Source organism: Rhinolophus sinicus, linkage group LG02 (genome assembly GCF_036562045.2).
Source record: "Rhinolophus sinicus isolate RSC01 linkage group LG02, ASM3656204v1, whole genome shotgun sequence".
Taxonomy (NCBI): domain Eukaryota; kingdom Metazoa; phylum Chordata; class Mammalia; order Chiroptera; family Rhinolophidae; genus Rhinolophus; species Rhinolophus sinicus.
Window position 1 is genome coordinate 150,540,950 of NC_133752.1, and position 17,730 is coordinate 150,558,679.

General features: G+C 40.3%; 1 protein-coding gene across 1 annotated transcript in view; it reads right to left on the minus strand.

The window, feature by feature from the left end:
- Positions 1 to 13,901, minus strand: part of TUBA1C (tubulin alpha 1c) — a 36,551-nt gene extending 22,650 nt beyond the window's left edge. The window contains exons 1-2 of the mRNA XM_074325741.1: positions 13,697 to 13,901; positions 6,771 to 6,923 (exon numbers count right to left, since the gene is read on the minus strand). The gene's annotated coding sequence lies outside the window, so the exon portion shown is untranslated. The remainder of the gene's footprint in view (positions 1 to 6,770; positions 6,924 to 13,696) is intronic.
- Between the last annotated feature and the right edge of the window lie 3,829 nt (positions 13,902 to 17,730).

The window sequence follows — 17,730 nt, forward strand, 5'->3', positions numbered from 1 at the left end:
CATACATGTTATAACCTATCAGTATGTTGTTATAATTATTACTTTACACAATTTCTCATCTTTTAAAGAAGTTATGTGAAGAAACAAGGAAATACATATTTATAGAGTATTCTGTATTAACCCACGTACCTACCATTTTCAGTGCTCATTTTTTCTTGTGTATTTGAGTTACTATCTGATGTACTTTACTTTCAGTATGAAGGACTCCCTTTAGCATTTCTTGTAGGGCAGATCTACCAGTAAAAAAATCCCCTCAGATTTGTTTATCTGGGAATATCTTAATTTTTCCTTCATTTTTGAAGGACAGTTTTATGAGATATAAAATTCTTGGCTGTTAGTTTTTCTTCTTTCACACTTTGAATATGCCATTTCTCTGTCTTCCAGCATCCATTGTTTCAAATGAGACATTTCCATTGTTTCAGGTGAGAAATTAGCTGTCATATTGATGTTGCACATGATGGTGGTTTCCTCTTGATGCTTTTAAGATTTTTGTTTTTGTTGTTGGCTTTCAACAGTTAGTATGTTGTGTTTAGGTATGGTTATCTAGTTGGGTTTGTTGAGCTACTTGGATGGGCAGATTAATGTTTTTAATCAAATTTGCCAAGTTTTTGGACATTACTTCTTCAAATATTTTTTCTGACTCTCTCTCCTCTTCCATTACACATATGTTCACATGTTAGATGTTGTCCCACAAGTCTCTGAGGCTTTCTTTTTTTTCCAATTTTTCTTTCTATTCTGCAGTGGATAATTTCCATTGATCTCTCTTCAAGTTCACTGATTCTCTTCTTGTGCCATCTTGAATCTACTTTTGAGCCCCTCCAGGTGCATTTTTCATTTCAGGCACTTCTTAGCTGTATTCCAAACAAGCTGTATTAGCTTATTTTCACCTCTAGACATTATACTTTAAAATTTTTAAAGTAATTTTAATACTTTCTTATGGCGAATCTTTGTTTATGCATTATTGTCCTACTTTCTTTTGATCCTCTAAACGTGATTGCTTTTAGTTCTTGAAACTTATTTATAATATCTGCTTTGATGTCTGCCTGCTAAATCCAACTTCTGGGGACATTCAGAGATAGTTTCTACTGACTTTTGCCTTCTCTGAAAATGAGTCATATTTTCCTCTCTCTTTGTGTTTTTTATTTTTATTTATTTATTTATTTATTTTAAAGATTTTATTGGGGAAGGGGAACAGGACTTTATTGGGGAACAGTGTGCACTTCCAGGACCTTTTCTAAGTCAAGTTGTTGTCTTTTCGATCTTAGTTGTGGAGGGCGCAGCTCAGCTCCAGGTCCAGCCACTGTTGCTAGTTACAGGGGGCACAGCCCACCATCCCTTGGGGAGTCAAACCGGCAACCTTGTGGTTGAGAACCTGCGCTCCAACCAACTGAGCCATCTCAGAGCTCAGAGGCAGCTCAGCTCAAGATGCTGTGTTCAATCTTAGTTGCATGGGGCAGAGCCCATCATCCCTTGTGGGAGTTGAGGAATCGAACCGGCAACCCTGCAGTCAAGAGCCCATTGGCCCATGTGGGAATCGAACCGGCAGCGTTCAGCACTAGGAGCATGGAGCTCCAACCGCCTGAGCCACCAGGCCAGCCAGCTTTGTGTATTTTATTGAAAACTGAATATTTCAAATAATATATTGTAGCAACTCTGGATTCTGATTTTCTCCCTCAAGGCTGTCTTTTGTGTTTGTGTATTTAGTAAGTTGCCTGGGTTAAATCTGTGAAATCTGTCTCCTCTGAAGTGTATGACTACTGATATTTCTGCTCAGTTTATTTTTTGTTTTTATTTTTGAATCTGGTTTCCTAGGGGTTGCCCGTGTCTAAGTAGCCTAATAGTCAGCCAGTGATGGGACAGAAATTGTGCTCAAACCCTTCAAGCCAGTAAGGATTCCATCCTCTAATACTGAATTTGTATGTGGGCAGGGAAGCATATTCAAAGTTCAGGCTGTTTTCAATTCTATTTGAGCTTTTAATTTTACTTTCCATTGAGCCCTTTCACAGCTCCTCTATGCACAAACCCTCAAGGTCAGCCAGAAGTATAGGTCGATCCTAGGCTCTATGTTGTCAGCTGTAAATGTGCACAGCCTCAGCCAGGAATACACTTGCCCCAACCACAACTGTAACCACAGGTTAGAAGAATCACTGGCCTTCTCCTGCTCCAAATCAAGTCAGAGCCCTCTTTGTGGCAGCAAAAACAGATTCCCACTGTTATTTCTGAACTCCAGTAGTTGTTCAAGCACAACCACTTCGCAGATTATTACATGCTTTTGCAGAGTACTAAAAATGGCTGTTTTCATCAAATTTTTCCCCCCAGCTTTGTAGTTGCTTTTTGGGGGAGAGGATTTGCCCACCTCCTCACTTGTCATAGCTGGAAGTCCCACTGTCCTCAATAAATATATGATGAATAAGTGAATAAACCCCATGTAATCTTTCTTCTACCTCTACCACTCTATGGAAACTGTCCTACCAAAATTATCAGTTGCGTCCCAGGCACTAAAACAAGCTCTGGGTAAGAAAGACCCGGGTTGAATTCCAGCTCTACTCAGTAATTGTGCATTTAGCAAGCATACTTATCTCTCCAAGTCTTGTTTTTTCCCTCCCTTCTATTAAATGGTTAAAATAATGCCTATGGTGTTATTGTGAGGAGGGTGGGGTCTGAGTCAGCATCTGGGTGGATACTTCAGGGTTCTTTTCCAACAGTGTTTAGCAAGAGGCCTGAGCTCCCGTTCAGACTGTGAGTCTGGGACACCTCTTGATCTCTTTCATTACCCTTAACTCATTGGAGACATAACTAGTGGGAATGCAAGGATAAGATCATGAAAATCCTTTGAGACTGAATCTATTATACACAACTAAAAGGTATTATTATGCCTTATTATGATGTTCTTTAGGAACTTTGAAAAATCCCTCTCTCTGGGAAATTTTGGTCAGTGTAGAATTTCTAAAATTAGGAGAGCTCCTAAAATTACTCCCCTAGCTGCCTTTTCCCCTGGACATTTTAACCATTATAATGGTGCTACCTTCTGAAAGACCAGGATTACGGATGTAAATCCTTCTTAATCACAAACTCTCACATTTTTAGGTGTTTCTTTTTCTAAGAACAGAAGGACATGGCCCCCCCCACATCAGAAATAAAACATCAATTTGTTGGTTAAAAATGCAGAAGAAGGAACATGGCCAAATAGAATGCTTGGAATTTGAAATGAAAACAGTGTGGTGAGGCCACCACCATTTAGGGCCTTACTGGAAACATAGCTCTTTCTGCAGGAAATGCTTGTTTAAAAACAGAATGAAAAACAATTGCTCTTTCCATGTTCTCTTAAATTTCTTCCTTATTGTCCTTCCTTTAATCAGCATGCACAATTTACCATTCACTACTGTTACTTGTTTTTTCACCTGTTAGCCAGGCTGCCAGCTCTGAAGGCAGGCGTGGTCGTTCTATGTATCCTCCTCGATGCCTGGCACTGTTCCTTGCTGTCACCTGCAGTCAACAATTATGTTCATTTTTACTCCCTTACTCAGAAACCTTCAGTGACTCTCCACTGCCCCTAAAAGTGGTCCTCAGACTTTTTTTTCTTTTTTGGTTGCATGTGCTTATCAGTAAACTAATATATACACATCCTCTCTCTAATACACACACACGTAATTTATTTTAAAATTATTTCTATATTACTGTTCTTCTATTTTATGTAAATTATAAACATTTACCAAAATAGAAAGTTTAAGAGGATGACATAAAAAAGTATAAATGGAGTTTGTAATATTTTATCTCTGCATCTCTTGCATATCTCTTGTTGTAGGACAACATCTACTTTCTTTAAAACTATAGGCTTCAAATTTGAGAGTATACAGCATAGATAAGTGTAGTATTAAGGGGCTTAATTTCCAAATTCTGAACTACCAAGTATCCCGTCTCCTGAAAATGACCTGCCTGCCTGATTTCTCTTTTCCAGCCTCTGCTTCCCAATTGCACTGACCCTTCACAACAGAAAGGCAACCCTCAGCCATCCTGAACTTTGTCCCCAAATGAAGGGATGATTTGAGAATGCATCATGCCTGAGGGAGAATCTCTTGAGAGCCAAGTAGGAAATAATGACAGGATAGTTGGTACCTTATTTCACTCCCTGGACAAATTCCTGGCAAGCTTCTGTGCCTTGGACAATGGCTATCTTAGAAGTCACAAGTGAGGTGGTGGAAGACATTGTACCGATATATTGTTTTTAATTAAAAAATGAAGCTAAACTTTTTCTGATACAAAAATAAGTCTATTTATACACCTGACACTAGTATAAAATAATATTGAATGTCAACTATAATTGAAAATTTTTTTAGAGAAAAAAAAAATCTATTTACTGACTAGTTTGACCATGTAGACTGGTTTTGCCAATTAAGTCATATTTTCCACAAGTGGAAAGAGCTAGATCTGTGGCTCCAGGTTTTTGATGAAAATATATACACTCAGGCTCCTAGGTTCTCTGTCCTGTCTATGCTTGTGGATGTGCTTATGTTCCTCCATTGGAAACACCCTTCCCTCCCATCTCCGATCTGTGTGTGTTGAATTCCTATCTAACACCTCCTTGGTCTGTGAGGCTAATTAGGCACTGAGGATGCAAAATGAACATAATAAAAGCCTTGGCCCCATTTTCATAGGATATAAGGATCTAGTATGGGAGACAGACAGATAAGCAGTGACAATATAGTATTACAGAGTTATGATGGGAAACCATGAGGTGTTGGGAACTCAGCAGGGGCACCCTCCCTTCATGTGGGGGCGAGGGGAGGTCAAGGAAATCTTCTCAGAGGAAGTGGCCAGAAAGCCAAGTCCTACTGATGAGCTGAAGTTAGCCTGATGTTTTGCAGGGAGGGAAGACAAGAGGACTTACCTACGCTGAGAGAACAGAAGTGAGTTGAATTCACATTGTTAAGGCAATTTCTCTGTGAAGTCAGAATTTTGGCCACAAGAGACAAACTTATCTAACTCTAGGGTCCAGATATAAATTTCTACCAAGTTCAAGCTGTCTCATGTTTTTGAGAGAATCGTTACATTTACATTCTCTCAAAAGCCCAATTTAGAAAAGGCTGAAAGTCAAGAGAGAGGTCATCTCTAGAAAAAAATTTCCTCACTTTTTGCCAAACACAAAATATCTGAACCCCAACCTAAATTGCTGGGGGATGGGTAGCCTTTTTATACTGGGTTCACCAGAAATAGTGCCCAGCAAATACTCTTGGTACATCTGTGAAGAAAGTGACAGGTAGTTTGTGTATGTGGCTCTGTTCTGAGGGTAGAAGCGCCCTTTAAACAAACAAGTTAATGAAATAAGGAGAACCACAGAAGAGAAAATATTCAGTTTCCAAGGACTGCCTTTTGTCACACAAGAGGAAGAGACTGTGAGGGTTCAAGGTATCTGCTTCTCACTGCTCCACCTCTGATCCCCAAATGAGAGGCCCTGAAAGCACCTTCACTAAGGGATGTTCAATTCTCCACTTCATGCCACCACTCACAGTGCAGATTTGTTATCAAGCTATTTATTTCTACGAAAGACTCCCCTCTACAGATACATTAATAGAAGGGAGGTGTGACAGATGTGGCATTAGCCATCAAATATTTCCTATACTGGTCACAATTTGGTGCCCAATAACTCTTTGTTCATTCAAAATAGAAAACATACTGTCTTCTAGTTCTCTGATACAGTCCACCCATGCACCATCAGAATGGATTTTTATTTTATTTCTCACCCTGTTTTCTTAGTTATCTCCTTTAAACACCCATATGTAGGGTTAACATTTTCTCTATGACACTATTTACTATGGCAGTAGAATCAGGTAGGTCTCATCCGTGAAGGCTTAGTTATTGAAGCACCAAAGGATGTCCTTATAAAACACTGACTGTATCTGACAGTCACATGACCTTGACCCCAAGGACTACATAACCAGTGAGGTTCCAACAGGCTATTTTGTTGCTAAAGCTACTTCACCTCTTTCAGGAAAACCATTATAAGCTCAACCCAGAATGCAAAAACTCACTTTTGTTAGAAAGTTACTATCAAGTTCCGGAGGGTCAGAACCATGTTTGATAACATTTTTCCATTACAAATGTTTCTTATCAGTGATCCAGATGGGTGGGCCAACTGTAATGTTGCTCTAAAAACTGGATTTCTATCAGTTCCCCAAGCGTTTTCTGATTACGGCCTTTAACAAAGTTTGTAACAGTGGTGTCTGCAGGTTTACGTTGATGTCTATAGATGTGTTTGTGGATGCGTTTAGACTGTTGTGTAGAAAGGGTCTGAAATCTTCTAAATAAAAAAAAATCTTCAAGTTAATCAGAACTGATTTAAGAGTTTGGCAAATGGTAGCAGGGCTTAGGGAGCTTATATCAAAACATGACCAAGGACTCATTTTAACATCTCCCCACTCTCAGATTAATTTTGTCTGTCATCCTCTTCACCTTTAAAATTCCTTCCATTCAGCAAAATCAGTTCCATTCAGGAGAGCAAATACATTGTGACTGATGTTCCTGATATTGCCCTGTGTGCAGTGATGGAAAATTAGTTTTCGTTCTCAGCCCTGCACCTGAGAGACGTGCAGGTGTAATGAAATTAATTATGTCTCCTCTTCTACCAAAGCCACAGGTTTTCCTAAGAAGAGATGTAAAAAACATATGCCAGTTCATTTACACCTCAAAACTGAGACCATTTTCTTGCAGAGGTCAATTTAGTTGTTTTTTTGTTTCTGTTTTTTTGATAGGTGACTGCATGTGAATGCTACCTTGGTGCCGGGGCCTTTCTTGGACAAAGCCTGGGCCTTCACCCGCGACGCGACCTCTCCTTCTCGGACAGGGCCTTGCAAAGCCGCGGCGTGTCCAGCAGATGGCGCCGCAGCTGAATTTTCGCGAGCCGCTCCCTACGCCTTAAGAAGAATCTGGAATAAACAGGAAGGATAATTTTTTGTGTTTAAGCATGCTAGTTTACAACATATATTGCCTTCTCTGTCGGGTTAGAGGATATTTTTATTTGACTAAGTTGAACTGCATTTGAGATATTTAAAAATTCAGTGATTACGCAATCCATTTTTTTTTTTGCTCAGGATTTCCACTCTTACAAAGGACCCAATTAGAAAATTTGCAAGTAGCATAAACTATCACATGAACATAATGGTTCACGTCACCAGGCAGCACTGGGGGGAAACTAGAGGCTTCAGAAAAGACCAGCAAGGCGTGGCAGGCGGAAGCTTCGCTGGGCTGCGGCGGAAGTGACCTTGGTGGCGGGCAGGGCGGTGCCGCGGGCGCCCCGGAAACAGCGCCGCCTGCTGGTGAGAAGAGAGAAAGCTCGGATCTCGCCAAATCCTGCGGCGGCCCTGGGAACGCTTCGACCCGACAAACATTCCAAACACCGTTGCACTCAGGGTGCAGTACCGTGTGCCCGCACCAAACAAAACTGAAAGTCCTGGGCGCAAACACAGCAGCCTTTCTCTTGAGAAGAGAAACCTAGGAGCCCGTAATGGTTTTGGTACACAATGTTTCAAAGGGTTTGACTGTTTTTTATGCTTCCTAAAGCTAAAAAGGATAGATTTAATTTTTGTGGTATAATTGTCATTTAAGACAATCCTAAATGAAAGTGAAAAACAGAACCTGAGAGAGGCTCACTTTCATTTATCCTATCCTACTTTAAGTTATTTACAAAATATGAAAAGAAATGATCAGAAATCAAACTGGAAAAAACAGGCAAGGGGTTGAGTTTCAAGGTGGTTGCCCTTATTTCTCAGTATGGCCCCTCATTTTTATTCCAGGATTGTTGCAATGCCATTTCTAGAGTCCCTCCTCCTCTCCCCACTTCCTTTTTCTCTTCAGTCATTTGACAGGAGCCTCTGCAACCATCTGCTTAGAACACGTCATCGTCATCCACTGGGAGAGAATTGTGGTACCACCTTTCTCCCCCTATGGCTGAAGCGCACAGAAAGGAGATGAGTTGCGCTTCTGCTCTTGCGCCAGCGTGATTGCTGGGAATTGTAACCTGCAAGATGATGTCAAAGTGCAGCTTCTCCCTTTAATGCTGCACACAGATTAATGTTGTCCTTCATTAAACAATCTGATGCTTTCTCCTACAGAGCCCTGGCCTTCACGCTGCCCAAATGATGTGCTAATAACCTTCTCGTCCCTTCTACTTACAAAGACTCAGTGCATTAAGTGTAAGAATCGTACATCTCCATGTTTCTTCTAGTAAGGGAGTGAAGATCCATAGCTGGACAGTTTCATTTGGTCTAGTCATGCAGTTTATCAGGTCCCTGTTCTCTGACATGAAAATTCCCGTCCTCCTTCAGGGCATAACTATAGGCATAAATTATAGGCTCTGGTTTGAAACAGGGCCCTTTCTTTTGTCCAGTAGCAGCAGAATCACCATAATTAGGAACCCAACTGGAACAGAAGGCTTCTTTAGGGTCCTGGAGATGGAAGGTTGGGCCCCCAAGGCCTGTACATGACCATCTAGGCTGTAGCCTTCACAGTCTGGATCCAAGTACGTGAGCACCGAGAGAGCTCAGCATTTGGAGGACAAAGAGCAATGGATATACAGTAATTTAGTGAATCAGGGTGTTAAACAAAAATTTTAACTTCCATGGCTGAAAGTCTTCTTAAGAGAAAGGGTGTATGAGGCCATTGCTAGCAGCAGAAGAAGAAGGAGCAGGAGGAAGAGGAAGAGGAGGAGGAGAAGGAGGAGGGTGGTGAACACACAATGGGATTTATAGAGGATGTAATACAGAATTGTATACCTGAAATTTATATAACTTTACTAACAATTGTCACCCCAATAAACTTTAATTAAAAAAGAACAAGAAAAAGAACAACAACAACACCACTTGGGGCATGGAGTCTAAACCACCAGCAGCATGGTTATGTAGGAAAGACAACATGTCTGTCTTCCCAGAGTTTTGCAAGCACTTTCATACATCAGGTAGGGGGAGAAAGATGTAAGCCAGTCTGAAAGGATTTACATTAGCTATAAACAAAGGGGATGGAAAAAGGTGAAACAGGGCTCATTTTGGGATAGGCTCAACAGAGTCCTCAAGGAAGAAGTGTCTGCTCCTGGGGACTAGCTCTGGGGAGCAGATTGGAAAGTTCATGTGTAAATAAAAAGTGGAGGCTCCTGAGGTTCTATGGTGCCTGGCTGTCCTCTCTTTTGGGTAATCGTGGAAATAGCCACCTGGAAATTAATCCTAAATTCCAACAGACATACAGAAAATGTGAGCGGTCTTTTGTCAGAGCTGCTCCACAGCTATTAACAAGCTAACTATTCTGTCTCGCCAGCCACTGTGATTTTAATTTAGATGATCTCAGAATTTTTATTTATTTATTTTTTTGTCTAGGGACAGGATCCACGATGATGCCTGACATTTCTTTATTCCCAGAGAAACAGAAGTAAAGGAGAGGAATATCTTCCTAAGTGTTACTGTGATATAAAAGAATCCTTCCGGGAGAGGATACATGAACAGGGCAGCTGATAACACTAATACTGTGCGAGCAGGCACACATCTCCCCACGTCCCCAGGACTGCTGAACCAAGTGTTACTAATCAGTAGGGACCCAGCTCTGAGCCTCTCCTGCTACAGTCCTCAGAGGGAGTTGGCTCAGATGGCTTCTCCAAGGGGGAGGGGTGCCCACTTTCTCTGTTCTTCGTTGGAAAATGGGCTCTCTCTCAAGTCTCATACACCAGCTGCTTTCACCTCTTGCAGGAGAGCAAAATAAATTAATTGCCAATAATGATTTGAAAAGCATATTTTTGGAGCCCTGAACTCTGCCTGTGAAAAAGCAGGGTCAAACTATAGAATTCTAACATGTGTAAGTTTTTATTCTGGGTTTCTAGGCAAAATTTTCAGAAATGTGCACCTCTTTATCAAATCAAATAAAAAATAATGGTGGTGGAGATAAGAGTGCTCTGAATCCCACGTAACCTAATAATTACATGTCCTGCACCTTACTCTTAAGAATCTCTTCATTCAATGTATTTTTTAAATTTTCTCTTTGATTTCTTCATTGACCCATTGGTTTTGTTTAATAGCAAGAATCTCTTCTTCACAGAGGTATGATTTATTTTTACTTATTTTTTTAATTCTTATTAGTTTCAGGTGTACAAAACAATGTAATAGTTAGACATTTACACCCCTCACAAAGTGATAACTCCCCTCCCCCATACAGAGGTCTGATTTAATGAGCAAATTCCTTTGTCTGCTAAGAAATCCCTTCAGCAGCATTATAGAAGGGCTCTCTGAGAAATTACACATGATTATTTTTTCTCATTAAGAATTAAGAATTCTTTAACATAGCTCCTTTAAAAGTAGAAACATTGAGAATTGTTTACCCCTGATTTAAGTGTGGAATTAAGACAAAGGGTGCTTGTTCTTATATTAGGAATAGGCATGCCACTCCCCAAGCACTCAGAACATCTGCTGCCTGGACTGATTCTTAAACCAAAAGCCACACATGGCTTCTGCACTTGACAGCTGAGGTGGCCTTTTATGTCCAGTTGGAATTTCAGTTTGGGCTGGCTGGAATGGATTCACACACCCAACAGAATGTGGGCTCTGTGGGTCAGAGAAAACTTACTGGGCTGAGATGGACTAGGCTGACATTTTGGAAGTACTATAGGTTTATTTCCTGGGAATTTACCTCCCAAAATAGGTACTTTCAGTTCCTTCACATGACATCCTTAGGCTCTTTAAGACAGTTCCTACTCTTCGGGGATTTTAATCTGCTCGCTAAATATCAGCTATTTTGTCTGGAACAAGATAGTATCTGCACGTTTCTACTCAACCAAGCCTTAGGCCATATGGAAAGCAGCTCCTCACCAGCTCCTGGCAGCTTCATTTTTTCCAGCACTCTCAAGAGGAAGTGAAAACAACCCCCAGCCAGGAAACCAGCCCTGCATTAGGGTCTGAGGGCTCAGATTCTATAGGTGAGGCCCAGGCCAGCTTCTAAAACAATTCTGAAGCTAGATAAGGAATAAGTAGGTGTTAAAGGTATATATGTGTATAACTTTGTAATTAACAGAATTTTTTTTTATAATGTAGCCACTGGGCATGTATATTCAAAACACTACCCTGTGTTTATGTTTCTATCTGTTACCCAGAGAGCATATTACATAATGTCTTTCTCTGACAGGTTCAAAGTTCTCCCTGGTGTTAACCTTGGACATTAACTGTAAGCACTTTGAGGGCACGAGCGTGTCTTCCACTTCTTTTACGTTTCACACAGTACTCAACAGGGTATAAGACATGCAGTAGGTGCTCAGGGAATACTTGGTTTTAAAAATATTATGGACTAAAGGAACAATGAATGGCTGTGCTTTAATCCTGAGGTTAGGCCTGCTTTTATTGTCACATCTGAGGAAATTAGATAGTGATAATTTATAGACAAAAAATGGAAGTGGGGATATTGCAAATTCTCTGACTTATAATGACAGCCTCTGACTTTCCTATATACCAGAAACTATATAAGTACTTTACATAAATTACCTCATTGAAACCTCACCACAACCCTACAGGCGAAGTTTACTATTGTTACTACCCTTATTTTACATAAGACAAAACATTACCCAAGCTACACAACTAACACATAGCCACATCAGGACTTGAATCCAGAGATCAGTCTCCAAAGTCCATGCATTTAGACACATCCTTGCTCCAGAGTATCTAATAACAACATTCATAACTCCATTTACTAATTACCCTTCTTCGAGGAATTGCCTCACAATGTAATATCTGAAGTGGGAGGAAGAGAGAGGGAAGAGGGTAAGCAAACACAATTCATAAGTTACAGGTCTCAGTCAGTATGGTTTTGATGGTTTTTCCTATGAATTATCTCATTTAGTCCTCACAGCCCCCTGTCAAGTATGTTACTACTATCTCTTCCATGTAAGAAATACATCTCTGGAGAACAGGTGTGTTAAAAAAAAAAAGTAAACGCTAAAATTCAGAGGCTGAGAGGTAACAAATCTACTGATAACACTCTGCCTGCTCTAGGCCTCTCATCTCAGCTCAGAGGGCCGGTGTAGGTACTTCTTACATTTTCTTCCTTTCTTATTAATACTCCAATAATCCATAAAGCTTATTCTGTCTCTACATGTCCCATAAATACAAATATAGTTCAATGTTATTTGCTGTGTCACTAAGGCATTTCAAAAGCAGAGGCAATGTAGACAAGAAAGAATAAAAATGACAGTGCATAGAATGCTCTGTAACAATTTAAAAGAATCAATTAGATTTAAACATACTGCCATGAAAAGATCTCCAGAAGGCATAGTAAATTCAAAAAAACAAAACAAAAAAACCCCACAAAACGCAAGTTCAGAATAAAAAGTACAGCGTGGTACCATTTATGTTTTCTAAAGTCACACAAAACAATATGATACAAACACACACATCTATGCAAACTCACATAGAAAACAAGTTGGTTATACCCCAAATTGATAACTGGTTTCTCTGAGGAGAGGACTGGGTCCAGGGTATAGCATTGGCAGACTTTTCCTTTATCTTTTACAAGATAATTTATTCAGATAACGTATGTGTAAAAGAAAAAAAAAAAGAGGACAGAAAAGGAACAAGTGATTCTGTTAAAAAATAAAAGGTTAGCAACATGCAGTCAAGGCAAGTACATCTCAAGGTATGAATACACCAAACTAAAATTCACTGCTTCATTCAGGTCCATAAAAGACCCATAGATTAGAAGAGAGTCCTCAAATTGGCATTATTATTATGAATTGGATGATTTTTAAAATGTATTGTCTCCTGGCTCTACCAGAAATACAGTGCTGAGAAGTACAGTAGACTTGGAACTAGATGACAGGGGTTCAAGGTCTGACTCTGCATTTCTCTGTAACCTTGGACTAATTTCTCAGGGCCTTTGTTTCTTTTATTTATCAAGTGAAGATAATAGTAACATACTTCACAGGGTGCTTCAAGAAATAAATGAGACTTCGTGTGTCTCGCCCGACCACCAGCGAGAATACAATGGTATGACAAAAAACGAAAAGAAAGAAATGAGATAAACACCGGAAAGAACAGCAAAATCATACAGACTGAGGCTTATAACTTATAACTGTGCTTGTGTTTACTCGCTTTCCACTCTCTCTCCAACCTCAGAGAACGTTTTTTTCTCACACCTTTAAGATGTCTGAATGCTCCACAATGATGCAGAGTTAAATTAACACACCATTAATCTTTGGTGTAATATTTGCTGATAAGAGATAGGCCTCTGTTATTTGAGCCTTTAGATTATGCATATGCATAATTCTTAAGCTTCGATAACCTGTATTCATGTATTTATTTTAAAGAATATATTTATTTGATTCCATTTATAAAAATAAACCTTTTCCCTGTGAAATCCATTTTTGATACTACCTTAGTATCAAAGAACTAAAGTACCCAAATCAGATAGGCCATTTAAAGTATAATCCAAAATTTTAAATTTTTTTTTTTTCATCTTAAAATGTGGTCCTACTGAAATTTTAGGTTGTTCTGAAATTTTGAGAATCCAGTTACAAGCTTATAATAAAAACGGTTACAAAATTAATAGAAGAAACATTAATACCACCAATATAATTAAACACAAAAGAAAAACATGAACAAATGAATAAATATCAGTTGCATGCACACAGCACCATGTCCAGGCTGCACGATGTAACTATTTTCAATTATAGCCTCACCTTTGAAACACAGCCAGCTTCTCCTCTGCTTTTGTGGGATGTACATGTATTAAAAAGCACAGGGACCTGAAGATTTCTGGTGAAGTAAATAAGAATCCAGTTTAAGTTGTTTTGCAATTTGAGCTCAGAAAGGATTCATCTGAAGGAACCAATTCCAGGCACACAAAGCACACAGCCCTCCCAAACCCCTCCACCCCATTACACTGGGCTGTCGTTTTAGAGCTGGGCACCCATTGTTCACTTTCTTCTACTCTAATTAGACTTGACAGATTGCTCTTTCTAGCTAGCCTGGCTGTTGCCGAGAACAGAGAGAAGAGATGAGGCTGACCGTGTCATTATGCTCTTGGGATCACTGCCCGCACCCCCCATCCTAGTCCACAGACATGGAAATGCATCCCCAGAAGTTCAAATCTGTTACCCTTCTCCTCCTCTAGCCTCGGTCTTCGTGCCCTCTGGCAGTCTCCGCACCATTGACTTGCGTTACTTTTAATACTGTGAGATTCAAACCCTCCGTGTAGGCTATGGGAGTGGAATAATTATACTCTAATATTTTTAATGTTAATACTCTGACCTTTTGTTTCCTGCAGGCCTGGGGGGCAAAGCAGACCAGCTTTGGAAAAGGGAAAGATACTGCAGTTCCACCCGGAGCCAAGAAATACTGACTGCTAATGAAACCGAGCTTGGGAAGGATTCAGGCCCTGGAGCTGCCTCCATGTGTCTGAAGCAAATCCTTTGCCCTGCTGCCCTCAGCTTCCATATCTGCAAAATACCTTTAATAATTCTGGAACCTTTACCATATCAAAAACATGTTATACTGGTATTATAAAAGAATTAGATAATAAAATGACACAGCTGGAAATGATCTTAGAGATCATCTAGTCCAATATCTTTGGTTGAAAGATGAAAAAAACACAGGCCAAAAGAGGGAGGTGACATGCAATGTCATAAAACTCGTTCACAGACTTTAAACACCTGGCACTGAATAATAGCCTAGGTAACCAGCTTTGTCACTAACCTGCCTTTCCCCAGTGTATCCTATGCTTGATAATAATCATATTGGCCAGGAAAACAACTTCACTTGAGGAAGGAATTCTCCTCACCCAAGGGCTATGTTTTCAGAAATGCTTCCCTTTACTGAGAATCCAATTGTCTTGTACTAGAACCTGAGTTACTCAATGTACATGACTCTCAACAGGCTGGAGGTCTGGGGCCCTGCTCTCAAACAGGCATGGCCCTGGCCTTGACCTAAATCTGTCTGTACCCACAGCCTCAAGAGCTGTGAGCAGGAGAAACTGTTAGGAATTTCTTCTTGGAACAAATCTAGTGTTTCACAGGTTGTAATGTAAACCCATTCATTTATCATTCTTCACCTACTCATAAGCATTTATTAAAAGCCAATGTTTTGCTATGCCCCCGAGGGCTGATAAGACTAACATTGAGTAGGACACACTCATGAAACCTCAGAAGGAGCCAGCAGTGCAAACACTTCTGTGCAGTGGTGCCCTGTGGGGGCTGGAATGGAAGGAAGAGATGGTCAGTTTTCCTTGGTTGGGATTTAAGGAATCTGAAAAACATCATAGCAGAGGTGATACTTGAGCTGAGCTCTGGGAAATGTAGGTTATTCTCCAGGGGGAAGTGAGGCAAGTACATGATTTTCTGACAGAAAGTGAGCCAAGTGTTTGGGGAAAAAAGTCTTTGGTCTGCATAGTATGAGGAAGCATCAACCAAAGATGAGTTAGAGATCTCAAATTTAGGTAGAGATCAGGGAAAACATCTGACAAAGGAAGAAATTTGGATTTTATCGTGTCAGCGCCTGGGAACCATTGAAGAGTTTCAAGCAGGAAAGTAACATGATCCAAATTGCACTTTAGAAATATAGCAAAAAAGTTAATAATTATTAAATCCAGATGATGGATATGTAGGGGTTCATTGTACTGTATGTATATTTGAATATTTTCAAAATAAAAAGCTAACATTGCAGGCAAAGGAGAATGAGTACCTAAATTAAATAAGTTATAGTGAAAAATGGAGAGGAGGAGAGAGTATGACAGTAAAAAGGCAGAGTTAACAACACTCAGTGACTGGTTAAAAGTGGTCATTGAAATTGAAGAGTTGGAGTGATTTCCAGGCTTTTGCTTGGATGTCTGAGTAGATGGGAAAGTGTCTACTCTTTCCGGCATGTAGAATTGGAGTTTCAGTGAAACGCTGAGTTAGTCTTGTCCAGTAGGCAGTTGGGCTCGAAGATTTAAAGCTCAGGAGAGAGCCTGGGCTGGTGGAGTGGATCTGTGATTTGTCAGCTCACCAACACTTAAGTTGTGATTCAAACCATTGGAAGAACATCAAGAGTGAGAGAAGGGAAGATGGCTAAGGAAGAAGCCCAAGGCACACTTACATTTTAAAAGTAGGGAAGAAGAACTTGCAAAAGAGGCTGAGAAGAATGGCCAGAGGGGTATGAGAAGAAACAGGAAAAAATAATTTCTGGTGAATCTCAAGAAACAAGGGGTCAACAGAATCAAGTACCCCAAGTTAAAATATGAAACCCATTGGATTTAGCATCTAAGTGACAATTACCAAAGAACTTTCAGGAAAGTAATGTGCTGAAAGTGAATGAGGGGAGAGTTCATTGAAGCCTGGAAGATGGGGGGAGGGCTGGATTGCATGGTCCTCACAGCAGGAAGGAGTTGGCAGGGAGGTGGCTAGAAATGGTTTGCAAATGGGCAAGGTCTGGGTCCAATGGGATGACCAACAACGTCTGTTCAAGGAGGCTAAGTGGAAATGGATCCCTGTAAAACCAAGTTCTAGTTAGGCAAGGAGGAGGGTGCATTCTGTAAAGAGATTAAGAATATAGGGACAGTACAGTGAAGCAAAGATTCCAGAGGGCACTGTGGAGAGAGTTTACCTTAAGATCAGCAGTATATGAGCGTCAGGAGGGCAGAGGGGATTCTTTTGGCCTCTGGCTGGCATATCTTAGCAATTTCTTCAATGGTCTCTCACATACAATTCTCTCCACTCCATACCATTTTGCAGGTATCAAATCTGGGAAATCTTTATAAAGTACAGCCTAAATTATATCAAACCCTTGCCCCGAAACTTCCATTAGCTCCCAATACCTACTGGATTAGGTACAATATAGGTATTTAACCTGATCCCAAGCTGCTTTTTTCAGCCAGGTCTTTTTAGTTTTGTTTGTTTGCATCTTTTTATTTTGTTTTGTTTTCCTTTTCATGAAACTTCCTTCAAGAATGCTAGGCTATTCACTATTTTCTGAACATACTAATTATATGAAATATTATAGAAAAAGGGCTGAGAAGTATCTAGCACACAGTAGCATTCAACAGTTGCTAGTTTTTGGATACTGAACTATTTATAATTCCCCTCCAACCATATCATGCAGCTCTCTTTGTCCTAAAGTCTCTTTCTTCATGTCACACAGCCCAGGTGTCGCCTGTTCTATCTGGGAGGCCTTTCCTGGGTTCTCAGGCTGGGCTGTGGGTGCCCTTGTCTGGGCAGCAGCAGCACCTCTACCTCTCTTGACGTTCAACCTATTAGATCTGCTTATGTCTTTCCCTCATTAGAGTATAAGTTTCCTGAAGGCCAAGTCTGGTTTTCTTTGTTTTGCTTTTACATATTTATAGCATCAGTACCTAGCACAGTACATGGTACTACATATGATTTTTTTTAAAATGATATATTGAACAGAAATTCACTCCCTTTCCTCTTTAACTGCATTTTTATATGATATATGATATGGTTTCTTATACGATATCCTCACCTCTATTCCTGAATGGCAATGGACCTTGTTTTTATCACCCCAGTGTCCCTTGCTGTTCTTCAGGCAACAAGCCTGAACTTGTTTGTGAATTCTCTGCTCTTGGTCTTTGTGATCTGTGTGGGGCTCCTCCACCCCTGGCCCCAGGGTGGGGAACAAGACCGAGGCCTAAATCAGCCAGTTATGGTGGCATTCCTGTGCTCTCACGGATTGGTTTGTGTGAAAATGTGCTCTAAGCCTTCCCAGAGTAAATCTCAGGACTGCA